The 22,645-nt window shown below is 32.8% G+C and overlaps 1 protein-coding gene across 5 annotated transcripts in view; it reads right to left on the bottom strand.

Moving 5' to 3' along the window:
* The window catches only part of LOC129746801 (protein outspread), a 609,098-nt gene that overhangs the window by 190,323 nt on the left and 396,130 nt on the right, over window positions 1-22,645 (bottom strand). The window contains exon 2 of one of the 5 annotated variants that reach the window (XM_055740682.1): window positions 7,104-7,148. The exons of the other annotated variants lie outside the window; for them this stretch is intronic. The gene's annotated coding sequence lies outside the window, so the exon portion shown is untranslated. The remainder of the gene's footprint in view (window positions 1-7,103; window positions 7,149-22,645) is intronic. 5 annotated transcript variants of the gene reach the window in all.

Here is a 22,645-nt window from a genome sequence, read left to right as displayed (position 1 = left end):
TCTCGAAGTTTCCGACAATGCAAAACACCGGAAGACTAGGTCTGACAAACATATATCAGCATACAATTGACACCGGAAGTGCCGCGCCCTTCAAACAGAAATACTATCCAATGGCGAAGTTCGTGTTGGATGACCTTAACAAGGAGGTTGATCGTATGCTGCAATTAAACGTAATAGAGGAAGCAATGTGTTGCCCGTGGAATAACGCAACAGTGGCCGTCAAAAAGAAAGATGGTTCTATGAGGCTTTGTCTTGACGCCAGAAAATTGAACTCAATAATCGTCCAGGAAGCTTATCCTATCCCACACATTGCATCGATAATGAACAACCTGAGTGGTTCAAAATTTCTCTCGTCTATAGATCTAGAATCTGCCTTCTGGCAAATACCTCTAGAGCCATCATCCAGACCAAAAACAGCTTTTACCATCCCACAGCGCGGACACTATCAATTTAAAGTTGTACCATTTGGATTATCCACAGCAAGTCAAGCACTTTCCCGCGTCATGAACCACATTTTCATCGACTTAGAACCACGAGTTTTCGTTTACCTTGACGACCTCATCCTCGCCACAGAAACCTTCCAAGAGCATCTGGTTCATCTGAAGGAGATAGCTTTTAGATTTGGCAAAGCCGGATTAACCATCAACTCGGAGAAATCGATATTCTGTAGAAAATCTCTTAATTATCTTGGGTATGTTCTTGATGAGAAAGGCTGGCACGTAGATGACTCCAAAGTTGATGCGATCAGCAAATTCCCGACACCCTCGACCAAAAAAGAAGTACAAAGGTTCATCGGTTTATGTGGATGGTATCGACGCTTCATACGAAACTTTTCGGAGACAGCAGTTCCTCTGACAGAGCTTACGCGGGCGAAAACGAAATTTAAATGGTCTGAAGAGTGTGAGAAAGCTTTCCAAACTCTGAAGAATCAGCTAACCTCAGCCCCTGTGCTAACGACACCAGATTACTCAAAACCCTTCTCAGTTGCTTGTGATGCTAGTGACATGGCCATAGGTGCAGTACTTACACAGGAATCTAGCAAAGGAGAACAAGTCGTGTGCTACTTTTCGCAGAAATTGTCCCCCGCTGAAAGGAAGTATTCTGTAACCCAACGGGAATGCTTGGCCGTCATAAGATCCATAGAAAAGTTCAGAGGGTATCTTGAAGGCACCCACTTCACAGTTTTCTGCGATCACTCCAGTCTTTTGTACTTAAAAACTATGAAGAATCCTACCCCACTACTGGCTCGATGGATCCTGAGGCTAAACGCATACTCATTTGATATAAAATACAGAAAAGGAAGCGCAAACATAGTTCCAGATTGTTTGAGCAGAATTGAAATGATAAACGAAATCTCAGCGGTGACGACGCCTTCCACGATGGATTCATGGTACAATGAACTGTGGAAGAAAGTCATCACAGACAAGGATAGCTTCCCAGACTTCCGAATCGTGGCAGGATTTTTGTATAAAAATTGTTCAATCGTTAATGAGGTTGGAGGCCGAGCACATCGCTGGAAGAAAGTCGTTCCTGCACCGGAGAGGCCGGAGATAATGCGAAGATTTCATGACATACCAACGGCAGCACACTTGGGATACGAACGAACCTTCCAGAAGATACAACGAGACCATTACTGGCCAAACATGTCAGTAGACATAAAGAAATATATTAGAAGTTGTGAAATATGTAAAGCCTCTAAAGCACCGAATTGTACCCTAACACCCACATTAGGAAACCCCAAACCTGCAAAGTTACCCTGGGAGCTAATCTCGGTAGACTGGGTTGGACCCATGACCAGATCTCGAAAAGGTTTCAGCGTACTGCTCGTCGTGGTCGACTGGATTACAAAATTCGTAATTGTGGAACCCTTTCGATCTGCAAACGCCCAGCAAATGGTTAATTTTTTGGAAAACTACGTGTTTTTACGTTTCTCGACCCCAAGAATCATCGTTTCTGACTCTGGATCCCAATTCTTGTCGCAGGTTTTCCAATCGTTCCTGAGAAGATACAGAGTAACACACATGAAGACAGCTTTTTACACTCCCATGTGTAATGCAGCAGAAAGGACGAATCGCACCCTAGTCACCTGTATAAGATCTCTATTAGACGTGGACCAACGTGACTGGGACCAGCACCTACAACAAATAGTGTGTGCAATAAACACGACCAAGCATGACACATTAGGCTGCAGTCCACACTATTGCAACTTCGGGAGGGACCACATCCTTTTTACAGAAGCTTACCCCATGGCGAATCTCAACACGGTAGATGATCCAGCAAAAGCTCAAGGATTGCGACTTGATGTCATCAAGAACATCCAGGAGTTCGTTCTGAGTCGCATCAAGAAAGCTCACGAAACCAGCAAACAACGTTACGACTTGCGGGCACGCAACCGAGAATTCGCTGAAGGAGACGTAGTGTGGAGACGTTCATTCGAGCAATCTTCATCAATAGATCATCGTACGAAGAAACTAGGACCCAAATTTATTCCCTGCATTGTCCGACAAAAACAAGGTTCCAACAACTACTTATTAGAAGACATAAAGAGCGGAAAAACCGGAGTTTATCACGCCAAAGACATCAAGGAGGACTGATATACCAGCTATGTGCACAGTAAAACGTTAACCAAAAAGCTCAACGCCACGAAAATATGCTCCATAATTTTACTAGCAACCCTGTAACAGGTTTAACCTGATCAATTATGGTAGCAGCCTTAACAACTCACTCAAATTACCAGACTAGAACAAATTTTCAACTACAGTGCCACTCAAATTAAATTTTTGCATTTATTATCATCACGCACAAAGCTCAACTAACTCAATTAAATCGCCAGCTCAACCTAAATTAAGCACTCCAAGAAGCTCAGCTTTTTCAAACAGATTGCATGAAACAACTTCTGTCATTGATAACAAAGAAGTCTAAAATCCAAGCGCAGAAACCTACCAAGAATTCGATTAATTATAAGACTAAAAGCAGCCAGTAAACCAAATTAGTTTTAACCATACTGCGCAGCATGGAAACCAAATCTAATCTTGCTTTTTTTGTCACTATCGTTGTGAGAGCAAGCAAATCTTATGATAACTTAATAAGTCTTGTATTGCACAGTCTTGCAAACTGTATTCGAGGTCCACTGATTGGAAATTTTGTTGAATCAGTGAATATACATAAGTGAAGGTCTATAACATAAGCGAAACCGCATTCGAATTCTTAGAAAACTGTATTTGAGGTCCAAACTTGGAAAATTTTGTCAAAACAGTAGTAGCTGATAAACCAAGAATAGAAGAGGATAAATCAACATTAGCGAAATTTTCGGGAATTCGTTAATATTCCCGAAAATTTCTTTCGGGATAAAATTGGAGTTGTTACATCATCTTGGATTCGATTAAAATTAACAAACATGTTGTGAGAAGAAACATTCGTGTAGAGTTTCTAAAATCGAAGTTCAGCTGTACCGCAAAGAATCACCGACACTCACCGTCACTCACGAGCTTCTCAACTGTCACTGCATCCATCAAGTCCGTTTCCGGTTATAAGTTCAACTCATGCAAATGATGTATAAATATGTGCCGCTACTTGATGTGCGATAAAATTGGTGAAAAACAATTGTTCGGTTATATATAGTTCCTGTTCAGGAGATCACTCCAACAATTCTTGCTACAGTGTTCCTAAAGAACGTGCAAGAATCACCTGAAGCACTCTCCGACCGATTCCGAAATCGAAACCGATCCTGCAGACAGAACTGCAAACCTGGCCAAGAATAATTTATTACACCATCATCAGTGTGCCTAACCTCATCAAGACGGAAACAATCTAACCGAACACGGGAAGCATCGGAACCATCACGACCTAGACACGATAGGCAGAGGAGCATCAAATTCCGGCTCACCTGTAAAGAGAGTCTTGCCAGAATCCACCGCATTACAGGGTGAACCGACGTCGCATCCTGGGAAGATCAGACTTCCTGAACAGCCTAGATAAATACATGGTCCTTAACAACCAGGTGGAAATTGAGGCTGGGTGTCGTCAGAGCATAAGCAGCACCGCACGGGAACCAGTGGATTTGAAAAGGTCCTCAACTGAGGACCTTTTTTGAATCGGTTCTAACTCTCACAGAAAACGCCTGCAAGGCTGCAACGACAGTACAACATCTGACTCGTCTTGGATACGATCAACTGTGGCAAAACCCCTCATCACTCGTGTGCGTGTGGCGCAATTTGTTGTTATCGAAGTTACCTCTCCAGGGAGGACTTAAGCATGCGTATCACTGCAACATTGTGAACGAAGCATGAACGGAGAGAGTCGAAATCATCATTGTCAACTGGAAATCATCGTCATCGAATGTTGGGCTGAGACTTGCGCATGATTGCATGGACAGTCTAGCATATATGCATGTAGTACCTGAAGAAGTGACGGAGCCGTGTGAGAGTGTGTGAAAGAAAGCCGAGCCAGTGGGCGCGCATGCATAGGATTTGCACGCATCCTACATTCGCTCACGCGTGTAAGCGGATAGCACGTTGCCGTTTGGACGAGTGTTCGAGACCGGGGCCCCGTCGACTGCAAGCAGGGGAAGCTGATTTATTGGCAGCGGTACCGAGGATGACAGGTGCTTAGTAATAAGTTGTACCTTAATGTTAAGTCGAAACAGTTTACATTTATAATGCAATATTTTGCTGTGATGCGTCTTGAGATTATAAGATGCCTTTAGCATCATATCACCAAATTTGATACGTGCTTTTTTCGTTATTCGAGCTTATGGTTGAGCCAATATATGAGCCATATTTGAGTCTTTTCTGACATAGCTATCGAATGTCAGTTTGTCGATTCCGAGTTTCAATTGCGTGAATGGTCTGCCGAAGACCGATATTAGCAAAATTGTAACAAGTTTTGCACACACAATTTCGTCAATCTCCAATTTCGCTTTACGAAATCGCTGTTTTTTCTCACCTTCAAAAGTGTATGCCTCTTGAATACGAGAACTAAATTATCACAGCAGTCATGCCATTCCAAATTGTAAATAAAATATTTGGAAAAAAACATGGAACTCCCTTGAATTTTGAGGTAATTTTTTTATTGAATATTTTATTGTAAAACTTTGCTTTAATAATACCTAATATTTTTTCTAGATCTAACAGAAAAGTTCCTTTTCACAACGAGGAAAGGTTGGCAAAGATGGATCCACTATTAATATTCTACATTCAAATTCGTAAATTTAAATTTAATTTACTTAAATCATTTTTTTGCAGCATCAAGTATTTATATAGCTGAACTGTTTTCTGGAATCGTACCTACTACTACGTATGTATCTCGAGAGTGTTCTGGATCGAAACATGGTTGTGTTTATGCAAGGGTCGAAGTTAAAAGGGGAAGCCTGAGGGACGTGTTGAAGCCATGCGGCTGAACAACAGGCCCTAATCTCAACTACTTCTAAACTTTATCAATGATTCCTTATCGCAGATTATCGTATCAATAAATTGAAACTGAAACAATAAATTGTTATTTATTTTCAAAAACAAAATTAATAGAAATATTCAGCACTTCTTTAGAGATTCTTTATGGGAGCAGTTCAAAGACTAGCTTTAAAATGGATATGGTTTCTTTTGAAAAGGTAATTTATATTGACTTTCGGACGTTCAACCGGGGCCTTGAAACGGTCCAATTTTGGTTTGTTTCTTAGTCCGGTTTTTGACTATTTCACCAGTTGTACGAACCAAACGATCCGAACGATTCCAATCGTGACTTTTCGTCTCTTTGTTTACTATAGGCTCGTTAGTTTATATGTATAAACTGTATAAACAAATAATTCAAGAACGTGAAGAAAACGGTGAGAAAAAGATTTATGTAAATTTTTGACCGATCAAAAAATGTATAGGCGAATCTAGTTATTCAAGAAAATTGCAATAGGGGTTGCTTATACATTTTCATATTTTTTATATAAAACCAATGAAAATGTAACAGCAAAATAAAAATTCAGGGAACTATTCAACCTTTTTTCTCAATCAGTGGATATTTTCAGGATTTTTTAATTTATAAACATAATCCGATTTATTGAGAACTTGATCACTCAAATTTCTTCGTGATTTTTTAAGTGTTTATGGCATTTGCGACTTGCCATCAACGATGCAATTTGCGGACAGTTATTGGAAAACTTATCCGGTACAACTGTGTTCGATGTTTATTCTTGGGCTCGAACTCGTGGACATCGGCTCAGGAGGCAACTGACTTGTCAACTGAGGTATATAGCAAGCCTCAAGCCATTTAAGGGTTATGGTGAAAAACAGACAAAATCATGGATGAGTTTTGAACCATTAAGAAACTTTTTAGACCCCAGGGTTTAAGAAATTCAAAAATGACCCCAACTCGACTCAATCTTATGTACGTATCTAAATTCAGTTAGATATGCTTCAAAGTAGTTGTATTAATAATGTATTATGGTGTATCAGTGTAATGATGGAGATGCAGTAGGTTGAGATTGCGATATGCCTGTTTGATCTGTGTGCGAACGAGCCGAGGGGAAATCATTAGGAAAATTATTTGCCAAGACAGTAAAGTACATATTCTACATGGTCTGTTTCCAGTTGCCCGAGCACGCGCGCACTACCGGAGTTGATCTTTAACTGTCCAACCAATCACAATCTAGGTCGCACCGCACTGGCTTGATAGGGCATTCGGATTTGACTATCAACTTTGAAAATTTAGTATTGATTATTTTTAAATCACAAATCGATTACAAAAAACTCAAAATATTAGTGAATCACTCTGTTTGGATTATGAAGCAGAAACATATTTGATTCCAAGGGCAATTGGCAACTCTGGCTGTCGTATCACAGTGCAACTGCCGAGTCCTCCGCAGGCAAACCATTTTCCGCATGAACTAGTTTGTTCGCCGAGATTAAGCAGGCTGTATTTGCAATCGTTATTATGATACATATGTCGTAGACGGTTAAGTGTGCTGGTAAAATCTTGCAACGCTCTTAGTAGGCGGATCGTTATTATGGTAAAAGATCCGCCATCTAGTTTAATTAAATTCAAGCACAAATCAGAACCATAGTTGGCGGGAAATGTCAATTTCCACACAGCTGCTAGGGGCTTGTGTGTGTTGTTACCTCAAATCTACGCTGCTAGGGCCAATGATCGTCCACGACTCTTACCTGGAATGGAAAAGAAAAAGAAGAATTCATTAGAATAATTATTGCACATCTCAATCATGATTTGAAGTGTCATGCTCATACATTTATGCACAAGCAAGCACTTTTAATAACCAAGTCAAACAATGCATAAATATTACGCCAATGCAACGGATAATGTATGCTAGAAATCCAGCATCTCTGTGCAGTTTCCCATTAAAGTCCCGTGTAGTAAACACTCCCACCTTGGTCTTGGTTCTACTCTGCGCGACACTGACTAAAGGTGGCGGCGGGAATAATGGACAAAATTCTCGCTAATGATTCTGCGCGCTGATCCCATCTAAGCCAGGCATTATAGAATCATTAAATTGTCACACCCATAAAACAAATTAGAACCCCATCACGGTTGTGCAAACACGTCTGGAACAGAACTCAAACCCTCTCGAGATGGTCCATGTGGTGATCTTGGTCTCAGCCGGATAATGTAGGAAACGCTATGATGATGATGATGATGCAGGAAGGAAGAATCGTGCGCATGGTGTTGCTAAGCCGCGATTGAACAATGAAGACATATCCAATCGGTTTGAATCGATCGATGATGTCGATCCAGCGGAAGATGGCTTACGGAACCGAGCTACAGTTGGTGTTTGCTCGTTGGGATCACAAGAATTAGCCGAACGTTCTATTCGTACGTGATTGAGGAAATTCGAACTTCATTCTTATCAAATCAGCTCGTGTCCACTGTAATGTAATGGTTTCTGGAAAATAGGAACCAATGTTCTAGCGTGTCTTTAGGTGTTGTAGAAGATAGCAATGATAGCGAAATTACTGACATTCAGCGCACGATTTCAAAGAAACATGCGGATAAGTAGTGCTTTCTATTCTTCAAAACAATCTGTACGACAAGAACAAAAATAACACATGCATATTGGCTCGCCTGAAAATTCTTGAAAATAAGTTCTTTTAGTTTTGAGCTATATATGTAAATAAGCTCTAAACATAACCAGCTTTATCGATATCACTATTCCGGCTTGAGGGCTGGTTTGCAATTATAATAGTGATTTCAGCACATTTTCTATATCAAATGATTCAAAACCCAATATGTAAACTTGAAAATCACAAAAATTACAGTAATAACCAAAACTACGAAAAAAAAAATTTAAAAAAAACACGAAAAAATTTGAAAAATTACAAAAATTACAAAAATTACAAAAATCACAAAAATTACAAAAAATACAAAAATTACAAAAAATACAAAAATTACAAAAATTACAAAAATTACAAAAATTACAAAAATTACAAAAATTACAAAAATTACAAAAATTACAAAAATTACAAAAATTACAAAAATTACAAAAATTACAAAAATTACAAAAATTACAAAAATTACAAAAATTACAAAAATTACAAAAATTACAAAAATTACAAAAATTACAAAAATAACAAAAATTACAAAAATTACAAAAATTACAAAAATTACAAAAATAACAAAAATTACAAAAATTACAAAAATGACAAAAATTACAAAAATTACAAAAATTTCAAAAATTACAAAAATTACAAAAATTACAAAAATTACAAAAATTAAAAAAATTACAAAAATTACAAAAATTACAAAAATTACAAAAATTACAAAATTACAAAAATTACAAAAATTACAAAAATTACAAAAATTACAAAAATTACAAAAATTACAAAAATTACAAAAATTACAAAAATTACAAAAATTACAAAAATTACAAAAATTAAAAAAATTACAAAAATTACAAAAATTATAAAAATTATAAAAATTACAAAAATTACAAAAATTACAAAAATTACAAAAATTACAAAAATTACAAAAATTACAAAAATTACAAAAATTACAAAAATTACAAAAATTACAAAAATTACAATTACAAAAACTGCAAAAATTACAAAAATTACAAAAATTACAAAAATTACAAAAATTACAAAAATTACAAAAATTACAAAAATTACAAAAATTACAAAAATTACAAAAATTACAAAAAATACAAAAATTACAAAAATTACAAAAATTACAAAAATTACAAAAATTACAAAAATTACAAAAATTACAAAAATTACAAAAATTACAAAAATTACAAAAATTACAAAAATTACAAAAATTACAAAAATTACAAAAATTACAAAAATTACAAAAATTACAAAAATTACAAAAATTACAAAAATTACAAAAATTACAAAAATTACAAAAATTACAAAAATTACAAAAATTACAAAAATTACAAAAATTACAAAAATTACAAAAATTACAAAAATTACAAAAATTACAAAAATTACAAAAATTACAAAAATTACAAAAATTACAAAAATTACAAAAATTACAAAAATTACAAAAATTACAAAAATTACAAAAATTACAAAAATTACAAAAATTACAAAAATTACAAAAATTACAAAAATTATAAAAAATTCAAAAATTACAAAAAATACAAAAATAACAAAATTACAAATATTAAAAAAAATTGAAAATTAAAAAAAAAACGTAAATAACAAACAAAAAAAAATTACAAAAATTACAAAAATGACACAAAAATCACAAAAATTATAAAAAATTATAAAAATTACAAAAAATATCAAAAATTACAATAATAAAACCAAATAACAAGAATAAAAAAAATACAAAAATAACAGAAATTACAAAAATTACAAAAATACAAAAAAAACAACAATAACAACATCTTAAATGTTTAAAAAACTTGCAAAATTTACAGATAATACAAAAATTTGAAAAACCCACAAAATTTAAAAATTAAGAAAATTACCAAATACAAAAATTACATTTATAACAATTATTACAAAAATTACAAAAATTGCAAAAATTACAAGAATTACAAAAATTACAAAAATTACAAAAATTACAAAAATTACAAAAATTACAAAAATTACAAAAATTACAAAAATTACAAAAATTACAAAAATTACAAAAATTACAAAAATTACAAAAATTACAAAAATTACAAAAATTACAAAAATTACAAAAATTACAAAAATTACAAAAATTACAAAAATTACAAAAATTACAAAAATTACAAAAATTACAAAAATTACAAAAATTACAAAAATTACAAAAATTACAAAAATTACAAAAATTACAAAAATTACAAAAATTACAAAAATTACAAAAATTACAAAAATTACAAAAATTACAAAAATTACAAAAATTACAAAAATTACAAAAATTACAAAAATTCCAAAAATTACAAAAATTCCAAAAATTACAAAAATTACAAAAATTACAAAAATTACAAAAATTACAAAAATTACAAAAATTACAAAAATTACAAAAATTACAAAAATTACAAAAATTACAAAAATTACAAAAATTACAAAAATTACAAAAATTACAAAAATTACAAAAATTACAAAAATTACAAAAATTACAAAAATTACAAAAATTACAAAAATTACAAAAATTACAAAAATTACAAAAATTACAAAAATTACAAAAATTACAAAAATTACAAAAATTACAAAAATTACAAAAATTACAAAAATTACAAAAATTACAAAAATTACAAAAATTACAAAAATTACAAAAATTACAAAAATTACAAAAATTACAAAAATTACAAAAATTACAAAAATTACAAAAATTACAAAAATTACAAAAATTACAAAAATTACAAAAATTACAAAAATTACAAAAATTACAAAAATTACAAAAATTACAAAAATTACAAAAATTACAAAAATTACAAAAATTACAAAAATTACAAAAATTACAAAAATTACAAAAATTACAAAAATTACAAAAATTACAAAAATTACAAAAATTACAAAAATTACAAAAATTACAAAAATTACAAAAATTACAAAAATTACAAAAATTACAAAAATTACAAAAATTACAAAAATTACAAAAATTACAAAAATTACAAAAATTACAAAAATTACAAAAATTACAAAAATTACAAAAATTACAAAAATTACAAAAATTACAAAAATTACAAAAATTACAAAAATTACAAAAATTACAAAAATTACAAAAATTACAAAAATTACAAAAATTACAAAAATTACAAAAATTACAAAAATTACAAAAATTACAAAAATTACAAAAATTACAAAAATTACAAAAATTACAAAAATTACAAAAATTACAAAAATTACAAAAGTTACAAAAATTACAAAAAACAAAAATTACAAAAATTACAAAAATAACAAAACCTACAAAAATTACAAAAATATCAAAAATAACAAAAATGTCAAAAAATACAAAAATTACAAAAATTTTCAAAAATAACAAAAATTACAAAAATTACAAAAATTACAAAAAACAAAAATTACAAAAATTACAAAAATTACAAAAATTACAGAAAATACAAAAATTACAAAAATTACAAAAATTACAAAAATTACAAAAATTACAAAAATTACAAAAATTACAAAAATTACAAAAATTACAAAAATTACAAAAATTACAAAAATTACAAAAATTACAAAAATTACAAAAATTACAAAAATTACAAAAATTACAAAAATTACAAAAATTACAAAAATTACAGAAAATTGCAAAAATTACAGAAAATGTTTAAAATTACAGAAAATGTTAAAATTTTCAAAAATTGATAAAATTTCAAAAATAAAAAAAATTAAAAAATTTACCTTAATTTAAAAACATAAAATTCAAAAATTAAAGAAATGTAAAAAAAACAAAAATTACAAAAAAGAAATAAAAATTTCGAAACTGTAAAACAAAAATAAATACCTAAATTACAAAAAGTACCATATATACCAAGAAAACAAAAATTACAATTATTGTAAAGTTTACCACATTTCCATTTTGCTTAAATCAGTGCATTTTTCGATTTTTGTCAAACCTACGGACTAGAGCGGTTTTTAATCTGGCAATGCTGCTGGGTGGTAGATTTTGTAAGCGACAAAAAGAGAGCTAAAGGAATTGTTGCTTTTGGGGCTATGTGAGTGGTGCGAGATTTGTACATTTGTGTGTATGGATACAGATTAACTTTCTTTGAAATTGATTTGTACGATTATTTTGCGAACAGCTTTTCAAGGTTAAAAATTCTGCAATATATAATGGATACTTTTTTTTTTTTTTTTATTTGGTTGGATTTTAACTTCTTCAAGTCATTCATCCCTCTATATAATGGATACGTGGATACGAAAGCTTTTTAGAACCCAGGGTTTAAGAAATTCAAAAATGACCTCAAATCGACTCAATCTAATGACCATATCATTCTCCTGAAAATTTCTGATCAAATAGATAGTGAAAATCGTAGTATCGAAAAAAGGAACTTTTCGACCCTGTTTCCAGTGTCGAAAAGATTACTTTTCCGCACTGACTTGCATAAAACTCATGATGTCACCGGTTTGGTAGTCTCAAGATACAAGCTGCTTCTTAATTGATGGGAATATACCGACAAAAGTTCAAATGATCACAATGATTCAGTTTCTTACAAGGGTCACAAGTATTTAACCTAGTCAAAATATCACATTCTCATACTCTCTGTAGGAGAAGTCTTGCTCGGAATTATGCTCGAGACAGATCATTTAGAACAGCTGTATAAGGTATCTGCCATGCTGTAAAGCTATCGTCGTTGCTCGCTACCATCAACATCTTTGTCCTGGCTTTGGGTTGTATATTGGAAGATGAGTCGAAATGAAAAAAAAAATGTCAGCTAGAAACGTGATAATCATGTCAGACCCTTTCGCATCTAGATCAGTCTTCTCCCAGCAGCCGCGCGCCATTTGAATCTATTTTGTCTATCTAGCTTTAGGTAGAAGGTACTTACGATCTTTCAGTATACTTTGGAACCGTGCTTAAGCCAAGACGACGACGACGATCGTCTTTCAATCTGGATCGCGACCGCGGCAAGCTAAAACCGATACTGAGATCATCTAAACCCTAACTGCTTGAAAATGTCAATTGTTCCAGTGATCGGTTTGGCACTTGTTTCTAGGAAGTGAATGCTTGGCTGAGCATTGATTCATCGTTTTAACTCTTTAGAATTTCAGAAATTTTAAGGTTTTTGAATTTATTTTTTTTGTTAGATTTTGGTACATGACACAGATTTCGAATAATTAAGTGAACTACTATGGATTAAATCATCCACACTTGAATGCCTCAAATCAGCCGACTATTGAAAATCTTACTAGCTTCTGGTTGCAATTTATCAATGGTCTAACACAGGGATGAGCAACCCGCGGCCCTCGACACATGTTTGAGCGGCCCGCGAAGCTTATCTCAAATTATATTTATATTATGTTTTTTTTCTACGAAAGATTGTTTATTTTCATTAAATAGCAGTCCCTACTGAACCGAAAATAATGTATTAATTACTTGATCAAATATGTACGTCGCTTATTTGCAGATGCATTAGCCCCATAATCATTCAGATTGTTTACTTTTTTGTAGGATTTCTCGACAAAACCAATATCTGTAGTTTTGTGATTCAACCCAAAATATTTGTAACGACTACTCAGGAAAACAGCATTTTTGATGCCTATGTTTGAATAACTAATTTTTTTAAAATTTGGCGTCCTGAATTCAAAACATTTCACAGATTTTGTCAGTCACTTCTGGTTCTGGTATCGGTGATATGGCGTGTGGAAATTTTAAAATTGATCAGTTTTTGGTGTAATCGATCTTTTATAACTGATAAACCAATTAACTTCATAATAACCAAAAGCTAATTTTGAATCAATTTACTATCCTTCATTCAATCAAGGTCTCAGATATTGCCATGATATTCTTGTAAGAGAGATACAACGCTTTCAAAAAATTGAATTCTACAATTTATAGAAATTCTAAAAAATAAGATCACAACTTTTTCTGACCTCATTTCAGAAAGTTATTGAAAGTTGGATATTAAAAATTTTAACTCATTCAACAACTTTGTTGAATACTGCGGAAAGATTTGACTGACGGTTCTAAAAATATTAAAGATTCAATTTAGTTTAACTTTTCTTTAAAGTTTCGTCAAAACTCCTGTTTTTGTAGGTTTGGAAAAAAGAACAAAAAGAAAACTTCCTTAATTTTTTTTTCAGAATCAAAATTGCTCGCGATCTTTGGGAAGGTTGATCATTTAGTCGAAAAATATTTGTTTTTTACAGTTTTGTCCAATAGGTACACAAATTGAATTACTTATTTTAAACCTCTTTTTTAAGGTGAACCAAGGTAAAAATGTGTAATAAGTTCAATCTTGACACGTACAGCAGTGATGGTGGTAGACCACTTTACAGAGGAAAAAAAAGATTCACATATTAAAAGTTATTTCGAAAACTAGAGCTGACAAACAAAAACTCATTGAATATTTGGAGTCAGTGCCCCTGAATAAATCAAAATCAATTCTTAGATTCCTTGCTCCTCGGAAAAATGTGAATTTCGTTGTTTTGCTCGTTGTGGTACTATTTTAAGAAACTTCATTGGCAAATCATGCCAAACATCGATTGAACTGAGTCATTTTACTTGAAAACTAGCAATCCACATTACACAAGGCATAAGGTTTTCATGTTTCAGCCTTATAAGACTTATCCCAGAGGCATTTAAATTAAATTATCTGAGAAATTTGATGAAATCTGAAAAAAAATCTAAAATCAAAAATTTAAACTGCAACATTGACAAACAAATCTGGATAAAAATCTGTGAAATTATGAATTTTTCATAATTTTTAAACCTTGCTCGATATCTCAATGCAATGAATCCATACGGAACTTCAAATTAAAAAATAATCACCGTTTGTAGAAAAAAAACTGAGGCTTCACTACAAAATTAATATAAATTGGAAACAAACTTTTCAAAAATGGGCACAGAAAAAAATCGCTATGGTTAAGCGCCATGAAACTTTTAAATGGAAGTGATGACGAAAAAAACCATCGCATTTGTTCGAACAAAAACAGGCTATTCTCAGAAAACGATTCAAATCTTTTTACGAACCATAGAAAGACTTTAAACATTTTTTGTTTTTAATATATAAAAGAGAAGCAAATGATTTCAAATCAATTAAAACATTATGGATCTCTAATCAAGATTAGTGATTATTCAATTTCGGCTAGTCTAATCACCTTATATTTAAAAAAAATGTTTATACAAGTAGGTACAAGAATTCATTTTATTTATCCTTTTTTCATTTTTATTTTTGGTAAAATTTGTCTTTATAGAAAAAATACGTGAAGCTTTGCAAACTATTTTTACCTTAATGTTGTTTTTAATACGGCCCGCTGAAATAATTTCAATTCAAAAGTGGCCCGTTGCTTCAAAAGGTTGCTCACCCCTGGTCTAACAAATGATCACATGCTAAAGCCCGATTTAGGCTGCGTTGAGAGTTCGTGCAACGAATCTGAATTTTGAATGCCATTTCAAAAAAGCCGGTTTAGGAACTAGTTTTTCGAAAATAACTTTTTTCGTATCCTGTCGATTTCTATTGAATGCGGTTTTCCAAAAGCCGAAATTTAAAATTTCATTAGGGTTGGCCATGAGAAAAATAGTGATCGGTTGTGTTTATGACAGCTCCGCGAAAATTGTCTTATTAGAATTTTTTTTGGAAGTGAAATTTTAAAATTGAAAAACGCCAAATTGAACAATGTGGACAAAAATATTCAAAAAATGTCCTCACGAAGTGTATCTGTTTTCCTTCAAATTGGACTAATGCATGGATCATCTTAAATCTGAATACACTGTTTATTATACTATAGCGCTCCTAGTTGTCGGATCTGGAATGATTTGACAGTATTTTGTTTTGAATTGTTTTCTCTATCAGTTCTGGAAATTTTATTACGATTTGTTTTGTTTCAAAAAAGTTACACTTGATGGAAGCCGCGAGACGAAAATTAATTTTGGACACCCACGTCAAAAACCTGAAATCGTTAAAAATGGTCAAATCGACCTTGTGCAGCGTTCTCAAAGGTTTCTGTGAGATGCATATCAAGCGTCATAGTGAAGCTAAGGATCGGAAATTGCATTTGAACGTGTTGAGAACGATCAAGGTAAACCCAGGGCAATCGGACTATGACATCGCCAAGAAATTCAATGCCGACTGGTGCACCACCCACCAAACGTATTTGTCTGCGCGAAGGAATACGATCTTATCGGGCCACTGAGTTTTTGTCGATAAGTTTGATCTGGCAGAGTGTTTGATCTGGCAAGGTATTTGCAGCTGCGGACGAAAAACCCCAGGTTTTGTGAAAAACAAGACCATGGACTCCGAAATGTACAAGGAGGAGTGCTTGGAAAACGTTTTTCCCGTACATTAGATCTCACAAACGACCAGTTAAGTTTTCGACAGATTTGGCAGGCTGTCACTATATCAAAGAGGTACTACAGTGGTATCGGGACAACGTGTGGATTTTGTTGAAAAGAACTTCAACCCACTCAACTGCCCTCAATTCCGCCCATTTTTTTTCCTGCCATTTATACTCCAGTTATGAAAAGATTTGTCTTCTTTCAACCGTCAAACACACAATTTGGCTTGCAAAATCATCAGCTTTTGATAAAATTTATCCGTGAATACAAATTTGAACCTATCTGGGGCATGCCCTTTAGGGTTAGTAAGGTAAAATTTCAGACCCGGGATTTGTCTATCTTGGGAGTTTGAAAGCCTTTACAATCATTCCTCCTGACCATATTAGATTTTTAACATGATAATGCACAATTATTTCTCGTCTCTAGCTCTCCATCTTAGAACACTTTTCCCTGCTCATAGTGTAAAAATCGCGTGTACCAATCCTGACAAAATTTTCAACATTACACTGAAAATAATTTTCACTTACAATGTAAGTGACATGTGGTGTGAGTTCTACCCATACGTAAATTCATGTGAATTCCAAGTGACCGTCAAGTTAAAATCACTTTACCCTTCGTTTCATAAAGTAACAAATTTACAAAAGTTTTTGTATAAAAAAGTGATAAAACGTATTTTTCAAAATCTTTTCGGATCTTTTCTGATGTACACAACATTTCCGAAAGTTTATAACAATGTTGTTGATACTTACGGTTCGGATAGGTTCTGCAAGATTGTGCAACCTGCAGCAGAAGGAATCTGATGTTACTCCCGGGACGTCCAAAAGACTTAGTTTTGTTCTGGCACATTGCTACGTTCAATTCGCAATTGTGCAATTGGATTGGTAATTGCTGATGACAGGTGATGATGATAAACGGGGTACAAATGTTTACATCATCACACGGTTAAGCGAATTTCAGTAGTCTAGATTGGGTTCGCCAAAAATTCTGAGCAGAAGTACCAAATAACTCATTGATAAATGAGTACTTTCCTAGTTATGGAATTCGAGAAGTGGAGAGTGACTAATAGCTATCGCTAATAAACGGGTAGTTTTGAATAAATGATAACTCTATTCCACTACTGAAACCTACGTTTTCAACTAGTGTATAAGAAAAAATAAAAAGTCATCAAGTGAATTTCAATTGAGCGGCGAAATGAATTTGAAAAGTTTGTTCAGGTCATTGATATCTTTCAGTAAAAGTGGTTTAAGGTTAAAATCTCGGTATATCATCATGAATCTCCTATTTAAAAATTTTTTTTTTTGAAAAATACGAATAGAAAAACACCGTTTGCTTTCTATATTTCTGGATTCAAAAAATTGTTCGTCTTGAAAAATTCACCCGTTTTCTCACTGTTACAAAGTGTTTGTCGAACTCTGCAAAAATTGGAATTTTTTCAAAAATATGTAAATAACTCGAATTCTTTACCTACCAACTCAAACAAAACTATCTTCTAATCCACAATAAAACAATCAACCCCAACAGAGTTGACATTCTCTGTTCATTTGAATTTTAAGTGACGGGCAAGTGAAGTTGACTTAAGTGACCGGTAAAGTGAATTTCAAGTGAGCATCGAAAACATTCAGTAGAATTCGGTGCCGGTCACATATAACTCAAGTGATAAGTAATTGAATATTGCGCTATTACATAAAATACCTGCACATAACTTAAGTCGCCAATGGTACTTAATATAACATTGTATTGATGTACCCGGCTGTTAGGAATCAATGAATATATTGCGTACCGCTGGTCCATATGGGCCAAATTTCCATAAAAATGAAAAATAATGAAATCATTTTTGAAACTGTAGGCTTCCTTACATTTTGATTTAATTTTGGTAGTACTTACAAGCCAAACAAATACAGTTGAGGTCCGTAGTCCCCCAGCTAACATGAAATCGTAATAGAAATGATAATCTAAATCGATTGTAAAGACATTTTCAACAAACCATCGTGAACAAGTTAGTATTAAGTGATTTTCTATCATTCATTTACGACAAGCTTTGCCCAAAAAAAGTTGTGTCGGATAGAGGTTTGGTCAATTCTACTCAAGTAAAGTCAAGTAAACTGATTTACGGTCCATAGATTGAAACTCTATCCAATCTCTCCCTTTCTTCCTTTGACCGGTTTGAAAAAAGAAATCTCTCCTATAGAGCTATAGCGTGGATCATATCTACTGATGAGTTGGCACTCGGAGGATTGGAGTTGAATTCTCGGTCGAGGATTTTTTTTCGATTCACTCAAATTTTTAAAATTGTTTATTTTGCATTTTGTGAGGAATTCGAATTGATGGAATCTGGTAATTGTAGATATGTCGCCTCCATTTTTGTAGCTATGTGCTATTTTAGTAGGTTTAATACAATCTTTCCATCTGGTATAATTGCTTGAATAATTCTGTTGTTCCTGCGATATACCTACCTTATTTAATGTTTGTTGGGCCGTATCTTACTTTTTGAAAAGATTAAAATTTTAACCTTAATTGAAGAAAACATTGACAACTTGATGCTATATCACATAGAAGGTTGTGATGTTGATATTACACAATGCGACGTGATCGCATTGTGTCCATCGGTTAGATATATTGTCACAATAGAATACCCTAATACTACATCGTCTCCAGAAATTACATCGTGCCTCGTTACATTTGTTTTTGATGTGTAAATATGTAAACAAACCTTTCAGATCAAAAGTTTATTGGTAGGACCCAGGATTGGAAAACAGATAAAATAAAAAAAAAAATCGTCCAAATGTCAAATTGGTCTGATTCAACTATCGACCAGTGAAAGAGTAACAAAGTTTTGTTTCTTGAAAATGATCAATCTAAAAACTTTTAAGACTTTTTTAGTGTAGAAGAAAGTTTTGCATTGAACAGGTTTGCAAATTTCATCAAACTCAGCACGCCTTATACGAAAAACAATAGTTTTGTTGATTTTGTTTGGTTCCTGCATGAATTTGTATCTTTAACGATTACAACGCTTTAAAAAAATGCTTAGTTTTGTTTTGAAAAGTAAAAAAATGCTGCAGCGAATTTCTATTTGCTTCATCCTGAATATGACAACTAGAGGCCCTGCAGTAAATAACAGAAACGGTCCATACTAGTGGTACAAACCTTATAGTGCCTTCTGCAATCACAATCGAAGTACTTTTTAGCCTGAGCTTTAGTGGTTTTCAGACGATATCATTCAATTCGTCGAGAAAAACATCAATCCATCAATTTGTCCAGATCTCCAACCGATTGAACGATACTGAGCGATTGTTAAGAGGATCTTTAGGAAGGAAGGGACAATTTCTCAAAGCATGGAAGAATTCGAGAAAAATTGGAAGGCAGCATCCAGGAAATGCACAAAAGCTTATGTACAGAACCTGTTAGAAGGCATTTCATCAAAATTGCGATCATTCTTTAGAACATAATTTTTTTACATATGTAAACCATGAAATTGTTTCTAATCATACTGATCTGTCAAACGAATAGGAAAAATTAAAATAATAAGCTTATTTCATTTTTATTCACAGAAAGATGTTGCTAAAAAGTTTTCGATACAGTCCTTAATGGTATCCCTTAATTCTAATATTAATTCGTTTTAAGAAACTTTTTAATCTTAATCGAGACTGATAATAATAATGATATAGAAAAATTCATTGGATTTTACTGGCTCGTGACAAACTTAAAATCATTAATGTTTCAAACCTACTCTAAACATTTCTGGTGTGATACCTACTTGAATCTTTCAGAAAAAAAAGTTTATCTCATAAGTATCTACTTACCTCCATCGTGCACAAGTTGTATAACTTTATTACCTGTCAATCATTCCAGTCAGTGATGCTTCGCCAATATGTAACGGAACCCAATTACCGGAACCAATTTTCGATTAAGTCGAACATATTGTTCACATGTTTATTGGAACAACAATCACTCGAAGCGTGACAATGTGTAACAACAGAAGCCGCTAGCTCAGCATGCAATCGGATGCACCCAAATCGGAGAAAGACAAACAAACGAAACAAAACAAAACATGAAGCAAGGAGAAGAAACTACACGGATCGGATCGGTCCGAAGGTGAAGAAAACACTCCTAGCTAGCTCGACCTAAAAACCAATCGACCGTGAACGGAAAAACTAGACGTCACACCGGTCGTCGCGACGTTTTAGTTTTCAAGAAATAGAGACTAGAGGTAAGAAATTCGGAACAAAAGCAAAAACCACCCACAAACCAATTTCGCCTGCATGATTCAATGATTTTTCAATCGGCGAAGGATCGTCTTCTTAAGGAGGCCGAAATAGAGTAGCCCTACGGTAGATGCATGTTTTACTTTTAATGTTTTTTTTTTTTTTTTCATTCAACCCCATTCCAAACATTGCGCATCCATTGCAGCATCATTTTCATCATCGAATACCTCCCCCTCCTAGCCTGTACCCTAAGCCTTCGGAAAACCGGTGAAACAGGAATGGAAATGGCAGGAGGAGGATTCCTCCTCCTTCATTCGTTCATTCGTTGGATCGTCGTTACATAACAATAATAGCGGTAATAACGGGCACGACCAGACTCGATCGACTCGGCTCAACTCGACCGTAATAACAACATTGCATCGGATCGGATCATGAACGAATTTCTTGCCGCATTGGCATTGTACCTACTCTAGGTACATTACCTACAGTCTGCTTATTGTTGTTATGCTGCTGCTGCTGCACTTCGTCTGTCTGGAGGAGCAATCGACAGAAAATTACAATACAGCATCATATGCAACGGGATGATTGTTCTAGTGGGTAACTGCGCAGCTAAAACTTAAGCCGGCCCGAGAACATTTAACGGAGAAATAAGATAGAGTGTGCCGTCGACAGCCTAATTGTATTCATGTAATCGCACCGACAACCGACGCGACGCACTAAGTATCAACGCTGGTCTGATAACAGCGTGTAGTTTCCTCCGAAATAAACACCATCTCCTGGAACTGGATTATTTGATAACGTTACTGGCAACTATACAATAAATTATTTTTATTTACTGGCTCACTCTGGTCAAATAATGAACTTCAGTCATAATGTAAACATTCAATTAGGAAAATGCCAAAGAACAATCACAGAATTATATCATTTTTTTTTCAATTTTAATTGATAAATATTCAAAACTAGGTATATATTACAGTAGATATGACCAAGGTTGCTGAATACATATTTAAAATTTCAATGAGCTCTTTGCAACAGAATCTCTGTCATTGTTGATAAATTTTGAAATTTCGTGATTTCGGAACATTTTGTGGAATGCTTCTGTGCCATTACTCATTCCAATTTACGCATTTATGTCTTGATAATAATTTTTTTCTAGGCCAAATATTTATTGGGTTTGGGAATTCCTGAATATTTTTTTATGCCCAGAAATTTCTCCCGACCGTGAATTTCCAGCATAAAAAACATTTAGAAAATCCCAAACCCAATAAATATTTAGCGTAAAGTTACTAAATATATACACCACCTAAATTAGAAAAAAGGAACAGATTCAACAAGGAAAATGATTGTTCTATCTTGAACAATTGTTTAGACTAGAACATTTATTGAGTGCATAAAAACTGGTTCTGAGAAAAAATAACTTGAAATTCGTTGAGTGCCGGATATTTTTATGAACTTTTTTAATTAGTATGATCTTCTAAAATGAAAACATATCAATCGGAAAAAATTACAAAAATTACAAAATTAAAAAAAATTACACAAAAAATACAAAATTACAAATCAAAAAAATTACAAAAAAAAAAATAAAAATCATTGAAAAACATTACAAAAAGTACAAAAATTACAAAAATTACAAAAATTACAAAAATTACAAAAATTACAAAAATTACAAAAATTACAAAAATTACAAAAATTACAAAAATTACAAAAATTACAAAAATTACAAAAATTACAAAAATTACAAAAATTACAAAAATTACAAAAATTACAAAAATTACAAAAATTACAAAAATTACAAAAATTACAAAAATTACAAAAAATAAAAAATAAAATTATTTATTTACTGGTCTTCGAATTATGAATATTCCCACAGACTTTTCATAATGACCTACTTATTTTTATTCTGAATGTATCATTAGTGATGTTAAAATCAAAATGATCACTTTGGTTTCGGTAAAATTGAAGTTCTGCGTGTTCCACCGTATAAAACCGAGAGTCACGTAGGCTTTGCTTATTGAGGTAGAAATGTGTTCTTCGAATGTCAATCTGGTGTCTAAGGTGATTCCCAAGTCCTTCAAAGTAAAAACTCTTGT

Source organism: Uranotaenia lowii, chromosome 2 (genome assembly GCF_029784155.1).
Source record: "Uranotaenia lowii strain MFRU-FL chromosome 2, ASM2978415v1, whole genome shotgun sequence".
Classification (NCBI taxonomy): domain Eukaryota; kingdom Metazoa; phylum Arthropoda; class Insecta; order Diptera; family Culicidae; genus Uranotaenia; species Uranotaenia lowii.
The sequence above is the reverse complement of the archived record's forward strand: the minus strand, read 5'-3'. Positions and strand labels throughout refer to the sequence as shown.